General features: G+C 33.4%; 1 pseudogene; it reads right to left on the reverse strand.

Annotated features, from left to right (window-relative positions):
• The window catches only part of LOC124974226 (cyclin-dependent kinase 17-like), a 47,050-nt pseudogene extending 34,633 nt beyond the window's left edge, over positions 1–12,417 (reverse strand).
• Between the last annotated feature and the right edge of the window lie 2,053 nt (positions 12,418–14,470).

Raw genomic sequence — 14,470 nt, forward strand, 5'->3', positions numbered from 1 at the left:
TTTGACAATGAGAGAAGGGGTGGGAAAAATTAAGACGGAAATAACAACATAAACTCTTTAAAAATACTATAATCTTTGGAAGCTTATGTAAATAACTTGTCATTTTTTGTTTAAACATAGTTGGCCCACTCATTTCCTTTTTAAGGAAGAAAATACAAATAGGAATGTCTGCTAAAAACAAATAATAAAATACTGAGAGAGTAGAAGTATACAAATTGCCAAAGACAAATTCACCATTTAAAAAGTAATTATTAATCTATTACTGAGTAATTACCTGAAATACTCATAAAATTTAGTGAAATTTTCCAAAAATTAATCTATTGAAATAATTTGTGAAAAATTAAAATGAAATTTTGGAAAATGGCATGGGTTTTTGAAAACTAAGTTCTATCAAAGTATTCTGAGAGAAACAAAAATTACAAAGCTAATCTACAAATTTTTTCTTCTAGTAGAAACTATTTACTCAAAACATAAAGAACATCTAATTTTGCTTTACTTTCAAGTTCCTTAAAATCAGATTACCTAAAATTATATAAGTAAATAACTACCAATTAATTACTAAGCACATAATAAATGCAGTCATGGCGGCAAGCATATAAAGGGACCATATTTCAGAGGTGGATTTTAAATTATTTGGTCTTGGAACACGTTTTAAATTCTTAAAAATCATTAATGATCCCAAGTATTTTTACTTATGTGGATTACTGCTGTTGTTTGCCATACAATATGAGAAAAATTGAAACATTTAATTATGCATTAAAACACCTCTCATATTAGCATGAATAACATTTTTATGAATTTTTTTTCCAAAAAAATAGTTAAGAATGGTCTTTTTAACATTTCAATAAATTGTTCAGAATTTATTTTGCTAGAAGACAGCTATATTCTATATTTGAATTTGCTCTCTCCCTGTTGTTATATGTTGCTTTACTCCATATCACAACATATCATAATATATATAGCTATATGAAGAAAATCAAATCTCACTGATATGAAGTTGGAAAAGAGGAAAAATATTTTAATAGTATTTTCTAATTACTGTAGTTAGTATTCTTTGATATATTAAAATTAGATTAAGTTCTTTCTTCAAGAATATATGATAACAAATTATATGCATAAACTATTCATAATTTTGTTAAAATTTTCTGGTCAGTCTTGCAATTTAAGTGAATCTTTTACCATGCATGATTCTATAATATGAGGTGCTGATAATTGGAAAAATATTTATTCTTGAGTTATAGATTAAAATTGTTCATATTTATTCAAAATTTAAAAAACCCTCTATTTGTTAATATTACAACTGACCTCATAAGAAAAGTTTCTAAGTAGTGGAAACATATTAAGCTTAAAGCATCAGATACAAAAATTCAAAATATAAGTGTATTTGTAAACCTGAATTTTAGTATTGGCAAGAAATAACTGTAAATGATTTCCTTGAAGTGACAAATTAATTCATTAATTTCAAGAAAAATCTGCCAAATATCTAAGTCTGAATAACCACAGTTTGTTGGTCAATTTTCCTAGAAAAAATAAAGTTTCTTGAAAAAAAAAGGGGAGGTCTAGTTCAGCTTGTAGCCAAATAATCACCCAAAAACTTTTCCTTGAGATAACTAGAGTATTTCTGTGTGCAGTCCATGCATTTTTATATAATTCCCACTTCATCATACATATACAACACAAAAATACAAGTCATTAACTCAAGGATGGAAATTTAATTAAATTAATGCATTTTACTGCTTGGCAAAATATTTTAAGTGTAACTGATACTTTTTCTCTAAGATTTTGCAGTGGCAAAGAATACCATGATATACTTTGGTGGCACTGCCTGAATGCATACCAGGAAACAGTAGTTTTATCCTTATTGCTTCTGGATCAAAAGTGCAAATATTAACACAGGGAAAAAAATAACATTTAGTGCACTTCTGAAAATATATTTTAAACCTCTGGACACTCCCTGAAAGGCTATCCAAAACATGGGGTTCATGGGCCACACATGGGAACCCACACTTTTTAGTTTTTGCTGCTAACAACCAATGTATTCCACCCACAAAATTCTGTCAATTATTTTTCAGTGTGCTCAGAGAAAATTTTCAAACTCACATGAAAGTGATAACACATTGTGACAATGGTTTTTCTTTTATACCTAATCATGTGGAGGAATTTATAAATATTTATTTATTCCATCCCAAAATCTGCTAGCATTAAATCCCCTTTTTCATTAATGAGAAGGTTCTGTGGTTTCAAGTCTTGATGCAACACCATTCTTCAGTGGCAATAATTTACCCATGTAGAATTTGTTATAGAAACAGCTACAAAAGCAAATAATTAAAAATTAGTCTTACAGATATCAAGAGATACTTTGGTATTAGCATAATATGGTAAAGCAACTGGCCTAGAAGAGTAAAAGAAAAAAAAAAAGAAACTACATCATTTTAAGAACAATGCCTTTTCCATTTTGAGTTGTTTTCTCAATTTTAGTTTATTGTTCAATTTGAAGCATCTATCATTTGTGTCAACAGTGTCTATAAAAATAAATATTATAAATATAACAAACTTTTGTTTTCATAGTAGTAGTTCATTTGTTAGAGAAACCAGCTTAAACAGATGTATCCTCTATACTACTAAAGCTTATAGATTGATTATAAAATTCCAGTATGTCAAACAAACACAGGCAATTACTCTCTTATAAAACAATCTGTTCTGGGTCAGTACCTTTAAATGTGACATTGGACTTGGTGGCTTTATGGAAAGTCTCAGGTATCAGAGAGAATGGGGCTGCATAACTTGGCAAATTACCAGTTATAAAAATAACTCAATCAGTTTTTAACACCTACCTCCTGGATACTTTAATTTTAGCAACTCCTACTCAGTTTCAAAATAAGCTGTGATTCAAAATGGGGTAATGCACTCTAGTGCTCTGAAAAAAGAAATTCCTACAAAACTAATGATAGAAGTATTTAGTGTATTGTGGTAAAAAGAGAGATTTGGAACACATCTTGATTTTCTGGGGTTACCAAAAAGAACTTAAATTACTGAAGACTCAAGAAATAACTTCGGTTTACTTGAAGATGAAAAATGACATCTAAATACCAAGAATAATCCAAGGCAACAGGTGATTAATGGCAGGAATGCCTCTGGTGATTTTTTGGAGCAGTGTAGTAGGGATTGAACTCAGGAGCACTCTACATCAGAGCTATGTCCCCAATTCTTTTGCATTTTAATTCTGAGACAGGGTACCATTAAATTGCTCAAACTGACCTCAAGTTTGTGATCCACCTACCTCAGTTTCCCAAGTAGCTGGGTGGTGGGCTTGCACCACCATGTCTGGTCTGAATGAATTATAAACTCTGAAGTCTTCAGACTCCACCTATTTATTTATGTTTTGAAAACTCTAAAGTTACTACTTTAATATACTCCTGTTGTGTTGCATTGGGGTTTCAGTGGTGAACACAGCTACCTTTCAGCATATTCCTGTTAAATTTTACATTTGGAAAACATTAAATGCAATTTTAACAAACAAAAATTATTTTCAAACTATTTAGACCTGACTTAAAAGACTTCACAAACCTCTGTAAAATTAGTGCTAATATAAAAACAGAAAAAACAGAATTTTAAAAATGGAGATCTACAAATAGCCTTCACAACACCTCGCAAAGGAAAATATAAACTATGATGAAAATAATTCACATAAAATGTATATGGAAATACTTTTAAAGCCTCATTCTAAAATTCTTAGCAATGTGCTAGCCATATGGTTAGACCTCTCTTTCAATAACAGAAACTGGCTTTCCTTCATATTTACCAAATTCACTATAAAAAAATGTAAGTTTGAAGTTACTATTTACTATCTACAGAATTATAAAGGTCTCAAACACACAAGATAGGGCAGTCCATTTTCAAAATAGGTTTTATAAACTGTTGAATTTTATACAAATAAAATCTTTGTAAATGTAAAATATACCACTCAGAACAAAGATGTCTATAAGAATACAAGTATGTCAATTGCTTCTATTTATCTAATAACTTCTGGGTTTCTTCTGTATCTGATTATTAGAGCAAACTTCTTCAGCATTATTTGAATTCTTAGATGTATTACAAAAACACAATTATCTTACTATTCCTTCTAACAATACAGATAGTTACTTCAAACAAAGAAATCACAATACCTATATGTTTCCAGCCTTGCTTATAACACTTATTCATAATTCATAACCCAAAAATGTCACTGTTATTATATAATGTAATACCCTTTTAAATATATTAGGGGAGTTCACCATTTAAAGGTGGCCTTTTGCAAAATGTACCCATCATTTGTATTTTTTCAGAAAGCAAAATATACCTGCAGGTATATTATACACATGTAGGATAATCAGTTATAATGTGAAATAAAATATCAAAAATATTTTAGGAGACTTTTTAAATGAAGCAGTTTTACAAAAAGGTATGATCCCAGGAAAGCTGTAGTATAAAAAACAGAAGTTTGGTAAATAAGTCAAACAAAAAATTCCAAAGATTGGTTATGAGGTTGGTATATTTTAGTGTGCAATCTAGCTCATTTTGTTTACACTTTAACATTACACAATAAACATACATTCACATTGTGCATACTCATGATGTTCCCATAGTCATCCATGTACTGTTTTAGGTCTTTACCCTGGAAAAGCACAACATTTTACTACATGATAACACAGTTTTCAGAATGCTTGACTGATTAATTTAATAGTATTTAATTTTTTAAAGAAAATTGTCAAGGAAAGATACAGAATGCACCACCTAATCTATTTGAATACCAATAAATAAACAATGGTCCTGGGGCTATTAAAAAGTCTAATTTTCTATTACTAAAGAAAAATAAAATACTGAGTGTTTTTTAAATGCTTACCAGATACTCAAGGGTGATAGTCAAAGATTTATCTGTGTGAACAGTGTCATGGACGGTTACTATGTTTGCATGTTTTAAATCCTTTTAGAGTGAAAATGTAAAACAGAAATGAAAGCCAATTGTTTAGTCTGTGGAAAGCCAGGTTTTATAAAAACTTGAAATAATTTAACATATAAATCAACTGTGTATATTATTCTCTTAAGTTAAAAACAGCAATTTGCCAAGGGGATGAGAGGTAGAAAAACTGAAGGTATCAACTTTTACCATTTTTATGATTTTGAGTTTGATATTGTAGTACCTAAAGTTGTCTCCAATATTACAACTCACCATCTTCTTCTTTTTTTCTTTAATGCTAACTTTTTGAGCCTCTGGGATAAATTTATATACAGTTCAAGGTAGGCTTTCTTCTGCTATGTTGCTAATCAGTTGCCTCTATTTATTTATTTGTTTTGGTACCAGGGATTGAACCCGAGTCACATTCCTAGTCCCTCTGTTTTTTTGTTTAATTTTTATTTTGAGGCAGGGTCTAGCTAAGCTGCTTAGGTCCTTGCTAAGTTGCTGAGTCTGGCTTCAAACCTGCAATCCTGCCTCGTGTCTGGGAATGTATTTCTCGTTGCTTATATGCACTGACTTATAATTTATATGGGCTGAATGTACCACCACAAGCTACATAGAAAAAGATAGTATTTATTTAGACATATAAAGTATACACAAAAGTAAAAGTATCCCAGGTAGCATACCAACTCAGCACCAGAGAGATATCATGGGCATTTTGCAGCATACATAACCAAAGAAAACAGTCTTGTCACCTTTGAGCTCTTCTCATCTCTCTTAAATACACTGGAGTAAATATATAAAGTTATTGTCTGGAGCCACTGGGCTCAGTGCCATCAGTAGATTTGGTCTCCAGACCTGGATCTGGCCAGGAGCCAGGCTTTGAGAGCAGAAACCAGATGTATTTAAGTTCTTTTATTTTTTTTTTAATGTTCTTGGACAGAGAGCTTATCTGTCCTTGAATGGGGCACTGCCAGACCTCTAAGTTTCTCATGCAAGTTGTTTATTCCTTGCCCTGACTTCACTTTTTGAAAGCACTCTTCAACAAGACTCCATTTTTCTATACATTTCAGCCCTAGGATTGTTTAGGAGAGTAAGTAAAGGAAGTCATTATCTTTGCACAATACATTTGATTCAATAATACATTTGACAATTACATATACATAATATGATTAAAATTCCAATGATATAGAACATCATAGAAAACACAGCTGAAAAGTATGTAGAAGCACTAGCACTAGAAAACTCAAAATCAGACCAATTATGATTAGTGTTCTCAGTTATTACATTTGACAAATCTGTTAACTTATTGGAAACAATAGTTGTGGCTATTTGGTGCTCTGCTAGAGAACATTTATTATGCTGTAGATATTGATTTAGTAAACTTGAATGTGTTAAGATAGTAGGTAGGGATAAGTAAATATAAATATTTGGCATTGGTAGGGGGGTAGAAATCCAAGAAATATTAAATTCTTTATTAACATCAGGGGATAAATAGAATGTTTCTCCAGCCCAATACAAGATCTCCACATCTTTTAAACATCTCACAGAAGGAGAGGAAAAATTCATTCATTGTAATTCAGTACCATTATTATTTAACATACACATATGTTCATGTTCAATTTCATAAGGTAAGGTAAAATTCTTTAGAGGATAAAATGTCCATAAACAAATATTAATAGAGTAACATAACAAACAGTGTTCCTTTATGTGGGTTAATCCTTGACATACGGGTCCATGGGTGGTGGAAATGCAATCTACTAATTTATAAGCTATATTCTGTTCATCAACAAGAGTCTCTTCAACTTGGGGAAACATTATATAATTTTTATGGATTATTGGTAAAACACAAAAAGAACATAAAACCCTATAATTTTTTACCAAATAGGAAAAGTTCCACTACACCAAGCAGAGGTACAATCCACCACAATGGGGGGAGCCATTCGAGCTCCAGGGGGAAGCAGATATTCCCAGATATTACTATGTCCTTGTTGAATTAATCTTTGTGCCCTTTCCTTTTGGAGGTTAATAAATAACATTTGAATACTATAACTAGTCCAATTTAACCATGTATTAATATTAGTCTACTTTATATTGTTCTACTTGGGAAGTATTAAGTATTTGTAACATTTACTCTTGATAGGTTAAGGTATTTTGATGAGGGATAATAATAGTAGGCAACGATTAAGCATTTAAAATTACACTTTGAGTCATATTTTTTTTCAGCATTTTGTAGACAAGAAGATAATACTTCTAAGTCTACAGAATTTGTAATTCCTATTCCAGATCCTAATCCTCCTAATAAAGTATCATACCAGGGACTTTCTCTTTGGGTACACAAGGGAGTCGGGGGAAAAGAAACATTAAAATGTATAAATAACTTATTAGCTAAGAAACTTACATTACTGCAAGTATGGGACACTTGTATTAGTTGTGGAGCATTAATCTCAGGCTTGTTTTTATTAGAATATCATATATAATCAACCCATACTCCTCATCCCTTAATATTTATTCTATTACTGCATAGAAGAAAGGCAGAAGTATTTACATTAAAAGCTAAATACTTAGTACTATTGATACTCTATTTATGGCTTGTGTCAAATGATATTTATATTTGAATTGTAATTTTAATGTGGAAAATTTATAACATCTTAATACTTTAGAGGTAGTATTTACTTGTATTTCATCACTACTGGAGAATATTAATCTATATACAGATGATTTTTCCTTCCAAGCAGTTATGTTTTGTCCACTCACAGTCACATTAGTAAAGTTACATTTTTTATTAGCTGAGTAGGGAAAATTATCTTGTGTCCTATTGCCTATGTCATTTCTCCAATACCATCTGATCAAGGAGCTGTTTGATGGTGCATGAAGTTTTATTCAGGGAGTCCAGGCCCATACTAAAGGACTTGTCATGAAGATCCAGCTCATAACCTAGTTCTGTAAAAATAGATGGTTAGTAGGTAATATTTTAGGTTGTTTATGGCCAGGAATCATAACTATTGCCGTATTATCCTTTCCCTGTGTTATTATTTCTGCAGCTATAAGAACATCAGTTTCTTGTTGTTTTATCCATACTTTGGTCCCTGCAATAATATCTGTCGATCCAAAATAACTTTTCCTATTGCTATCCATACTAGATTGTTTTATTTGAGTCCAATGATTGTGTATTATACAAGGTATTATAATTATTTGAGCAACTTGCATTTCAGCTTTAACTTGAAATGGGTCAGGGGATACATTATGTAATATAACTTTAATTTTTACTTGATAATCAGAGTCAATTACCCCAGCCATGATTTGGATTCCTTGTATGGCCAGGCTAGATCAAGCAGCAATCTGCCCAAAGTGTTGGGGAAGGATTTTAATCTGTAGACCTATTGGTATTACTTGAGTTTGATTTGGAGGGATAAGAACATCTTTTACACTATACAAATCATAACCAGCAGAAGCAGGAGTGCCTTGCCAGGGAAGTTTGGCTTTAGGATGTAAGGCCCACCATTTTATATGAGAAATTTCAGCTTCCCAAATTTGTAAATATGGAGTCATCATTTGAGACAAGGGAGTTCCTGATTTGGTAAATATTTGATTATTTAATTGTTTTAAAGTTGCAAATAAATTCTTTCCACTGTCCATATTGATCATTTCCCAGTTTTCTTAGTTTTTTCTTCAAAAGACCATTTATTGATTCCATCATCCCTGCAGCCTGTGGATAAAAACCAATATGAAATATCCATTCAATACTGTTTTCTTGGCAGTGTAATTGTATTAATTTTTCTTTAAAATGAGAGCCATTTTCACTTTGGATTTGTAAAGGTGTTTCATAATATAAATTTATTATGTCTAAAGTTCTAATAGTCTTCCTTTGTGTACCATCTCTATATGCACAATCTACTAACACCCCAGAATATGTATCTACACAAGTATAAATATATCTATATCTTCTAGATATAGGCAGAGGTCCTATATAATCTATTTGCCAAATCTGAGCTGGATGAGTTTCTCTACTTAATTCTCCAGTGACAATGGGAGGTACTGACCAAGCTTTATCCAATTGGCAAATGGGACATTGCATAACTGTTTCCTTAAGTTTAGATAATGGAATATATATTCCTCATTCACATGCTCACCTGTACATAGCAGCAGGTCTGGTATGTCCTGTCTTTTGATGAACCCATTTAGCCAACTGGATAATTTTATCTTTTTTAGACTGGGAGGTGTTTTCTTCTAAAATGGTTATTTTAGCCAGATTGTCCACCATTTTATTATACTCACATTCTGGGGTGTCTCTCCGAGAATGGGCATCTACATGAAACACAGATGCATTAGTACATTTAAGTATTTTTAAATATTTTTTTATATTTCTGTTCCCCATAATTGTTTATCCCTTATTTTTTAATCATTTTTATACCATTTAGGTAACCAAGTAGTTAATCCATTTGTTATAGCCCAGGAATCTGTAAACAAATGACATTTCTTTCCCTCTTTATATTTTAAAGCCAGGAAAGCTGCATATAATTCAGCATATTGACTACTTTGTCCCTTACCCTGTTTTTCTAATATCTTTTTATTAGATGGGTTAAAAGCTGTGGCCCTCCAATAACATTCATTTCCTGTATATTTGGCTGATCCATCTGTAAACCATGCATGTTCTTCTTGTGTAGGTGTTAATTATCATATCCTTTATTATATTTAACAGGAGGTTGTTTTACAAGTTTTTTACTAGATACTTCAGGTAATTGTGCATCAGGCAAATTTGCTATAAGTTTATGTAATTGTAATATACCTGCAGGTCCTGCTTTGGCTCTATTTTGTATGTTCCATTTTCATTTTATAAGGTTTGATTCCTGAGCATGTCCAATTTTATGAGATATAGGGTTACTCATTATCCAAGTCATGATAGGAATATGACATCATATAACCACATCATGATTTATTGTTAAATGCTCAGTATCCACCAATGCCCAAGAAACAGCCAATAATAGTTGCTCAAAAGGAGTATATTGTATTCCAGCTTCAGGTAATTTTCTTGACCAGAATCCTAGAGGAACTCTTTTCCTCTGTTGCATTTCCCAGAGACTCCAATTTGTATAGTCATCATCTACTGTTACCATTAATTATAGGGTCCCTTCCTGCACTGACCAAAGATCCATAGCTGGTTTAATAACAATCTTAGCTGCCTGAAATGCATGCTCTGGTTTATTACCTCAATCAAATTCATACTTTTTCCATGTTGCTTTATATAATGGATAAAGTATTTGTCCTAAATGAGGGATATGATTTCTCCAAAACCCAAATAATCTAATAAATTTCTGTGCTTCTTTTTTATTTGTTGGAGTTGGAAAATTTAGTATTTTTTGACAAGTCTTGGGTAATATTGAGTGATGTACCATTTTTCAAATAATTCCTAAAAATTTAACAGTTTGTGAAGGATCCTGAATTTTATCTGGGTTAATTTTCCACTCCCTTTGTTGTAAATGATCTAATAATTGTTCCAAGCAGGTTTATACTTGTTTTTTATTCTGTCCTTGTATTAATATATCATCAATATAGTGGGTTAACAAAATAGAACAATCCTTAGTAAAGTCATCTAGATGTTCAGCTACAATTCTATGACTAATGGTAGGGCTATGTTTATATTCTTGAGGTAAGTGGGTAAAAGTATATTGTCTCCCTTGTCATGTAAAGGCAAAGTATTCCCATTGAGTAGGATCTATAGGAATAGTGAGGAAAGCATTAGCTAAATCTAAAACTGCATACTATGTAGTTGCATACCTGGTAAGGATGTGATTGTATAAGTTCTATGAAGTTAATGGTATCTGGAACAGCAGCTTGTAAAGGAGGAGTTACTTTACTTAATTCTCTATAATCCACCGTTATCCTTCAAGTTTCATCAGATTTTCACACTGTTCAAATAGGATTATTTCATTCTGTAGTTATCAGTACCATTACCCCAGCCTGAACATATTTTTGTATATAATCCCCAATTTCTTTATGGCCCCCTGGAATATGATATTGCTTACATGTGATCATTTTAGTAGGTTCAGGCAGTTTTAATGGAGGCATTTGTACCTTCCCCAGTATAACAGCAGAAGAGTTTACTTTAAATATTGTTCTAATAGCAAAGTTGTATATTTCACCTGTCAATTTTAATGAGATTCTTTGAAGTATATCTGTTCCAATTACATATTCACGGATGGGGACTATTACAATAGAATATTTTTGTTTAGGTAAGTTTCCAATACTTATCCATATTTTAGTTTGTTTGGCATGAATTTCTGTTCCTCCCAGTCCTGATATTGTTATGGGGGCCCCTTTAAATTTATTAGGGTTTCCAAAGATTAAGGAGGCCTCTGCTCCAGTATCCACCAGAGCATTGGCATGGTTAAGGATCCATTTTTCAAAAAATTATTATAGGAACATGAGGTCTATAATCTTTTCAAACTATTTTTATCCTGGATACTGGAGGTTGGGCCAATCTCTATTCCAGTTTTTGCAAATCTGCAAAGGGGTACAGTCCTGAATCTGAGAGGAAAGTGTTAATTTTTTGATCAAGAGTAGAATCATTTTCTTTCTTTACCTCTACTTGATTAAACCGTTTTACTCTGTCCTTGTACATCTGTCACATATCCTTTGTTGGTATTCCATCTAACTTTTTAGGTTTAACTCCTACTTTTAATAATGCTTGAAACATCTCTTTCCTAGAAACACAGTTACCTCCATTATTCTTTGAATCATTTCTTCCAGGATCTTTTTGCTTTGGTGAATTCCATTCCCCCATATATCATAACTCAGCCATTTTTTCCTGAATCTGTTCAATAGCGTTGCCCATTTCAGCAAGCAGTAAAGTAATGATCAAATTTTTATAAGCAGGGAAAGCAGTCCTAACCACTGCATTATGCTGTGGGGCAGTTAAAGATCCAGTCAAATACTGGTCAGCGGCTTCTATCATACTAGCTGTCTTCATTGTTTCTCCCTTCAATATATAAATTCCATCTCTCAAAGTGTACCATGGTTTAGTTTCCATGGGCCATGAAGAATTAGAGGGACATTGTCCAATACATCCTCTAGCTGCTAAAGCTAATAAGGTCATATCTTGAGTATACTGCTGATCACGTATTGCTGTTTGGACAAAAGGATCAGTAGATACAGTTGTAAATTTTAAAGCATCTTGTTGACCAATTTGAATACTACCAGCACCAGCATCAGTTATTCTAATCATCCAGTCCAACAATTTCTCATTAGACCTCTGGGTAAACTTTGTTAACATATCATTTATTTCTTGCTGTGTAAAGTCTTCATGTACAATATAAAACTCTCACCTCCCATTGTACTGCACTTTTTCGTCTCCTAGATAAAGGTTTTGCCTGCAAAACTGGAGGATATTTCTGCTCATCATCATTATGAATCACATCATCCAAAGTATACCAGTTCACATCATCATCATCCTCAGTATCATGACAAATGTCCACATCCATGTATCAGGATACCAATCAGCCTTAGCAGTAGCAATACAGCATATACTTTCTTCACATTTACCTTACCCTTCTGTTTTTTATATTTATATTTAGCATTCCACACTGTAGCCTTCTTGGCTACATTCTGATAATTTCGAGCCTGATCTCCCAAAATGAAATTCTGACATAGCAGCAAAGTCATTATACTTTGTAGTTCAGTGAGCTCCTAATCCATAGCTAGTTTTTCCCACAATAAATCTTGTGTCTGCAAGCACTTTTTTTGACAGGCAGACAACAGAACCCATTCTATATGAGGAATAGCAGTAAATTTTTTGTCTTTATCTACCAGCATAGTCTGCAAAACCTCAATCACTTGAGGGGGATCAGCCATTTGTAATTTAAAATCCCAATGTTCCCCCAAACCAGTCCCTATGGCCCATACCAGAGCCAAGGAGCTAACTGAGCATCTTCCCATCCAGGAACATCACATATGACACATCTAACTGGTCCTTTTTCTTAAACAGTGGCATTGCTTTGGCACCCCAGTGGATCTTGCCGACTATGCAAATTTGTCTAGGAACATATTTCCCGTTGGTGTGCACAGTCTTATAATTTATATGGGCTGATCTGCTGAATGTATCACCACCACAAGCTGTATATGAAAAGATAGTATTTACTAAGACATAAAGTATATACAAAAGAAGAACCATCCCAGGTAGCATACCAACTCAGAACTGGAGAGATATCATGGGCATTTCACAGCATACATAACCAAAGAAAGCAGTTTTGACACCTTTGAGTTCTTCTCCTCTCTCTTAAATACACTGGAATAAACATATAAAGTTATTGTCTGGAACCACTGGGCTCAGTGCCATCAGTAGATTTGGTCTCCAGACCTGGATCTGGCCAGGAGCCAGGCCTTGAGAGTAGAAAACAGATGTCTTTAAGTTTTTTTTATTTTTTAATGTTTCTGGGTAGAGAGCTTATCAGTCCTTGAACATGGGCACTGCCTAGACCACTAAGTTTCTCATGCAAGTTGTTTACTCCTTACCCTGAATTCACTTTTTGAAAGCACTCTTAAACAAGACTCCATTTTTCTCTACACAGCAGAAGAGTCTCTGTTTGCCATGGGAACTGTGATGCCATGGTGCTGTCAAGCCTTTTCTCTGTGACCTCATGAAGAATCTGCAGTGTGGGTTCCAGGTCACAAGAGCCACTCCTCAAACTCCATGTTGCCCAAACTTGGTAAAGCTCTCTGGAGAGAGAAACCAACTGTTCTCCAACAGGACCCTGGAATTACCTAGTCATTCACACCTGACCACCCAGATGCCTGCCCCTTCCACCTGAATTACAGGAGATCTCACATTTTTGCTCTCAAGTCACAGGAGCACTGGTAACCAAGTGAGGCATTGTCCTCAGTGGAACTGGTGCAATTGAATCATTGGGAGATCAAGGATATGAATTTCAGCCCTTATTTCACTGTAACAAATCTTGAGATTAAAGCCTACAAACATACTGAGATCAAGATTGAAATTAGATGAGGAATATTTCCTTTTTACCAGCAAATAGGGGTCCTGGGAACCAAGACACCAAGAGCCATCACCACTTGCCTTTGCCTGTTTATATTTCCTGACATCATCTGGCTAAGTTGATGAGGCATTCCCTCATTGAAGAAAACTGGCTTTGCCCAGAGGAACACGTTTCTCTGCCTCACCCATACCTGAGATGTTAGGGAAGATCCACAACCAGCACTGGCTTATGCATTTTGCACAGTACTCTGCTAGTTAGAATTTTCCAAGTAAAATGCCAAAAAGAAAAGTAAGAAAAAGAAATCAAGGAAGGTGTCAGTAGATTGTGAATGTAATGGCTGGGGAGGCAATGGGGAATGATCGCCAAAATCTCCTTTCATACTAACAAGCTGAGCATATTCTAATACCCACATAGTCCTGCTTCTCCTCATGCCCTGTCCTCCATGGATCACTGATATAATTTTCTACTTAGGGATCACCTACAATCAGTATCCTCCTTAATTAAAAGTGGGATAATTTTTCCCTCAGTACAAATACTTAAACTG

This window comes from Sciurus carolinensis, unplaced genomic scaffold (genome assembly GCF_902686445.1).
Source record: "Sciurus carolinensis unplaced genomic scaffold, mSciCar1.2, whole genome shotgun sequence".
In the NCBI taxonomy this organism is placed as follows: domain Eukaryota; kingdom Metazoa; phylum Chordata; class Mammalia; order Rodentia; family Sciuridae; genus Sciurus; species Sciurus carolinensis.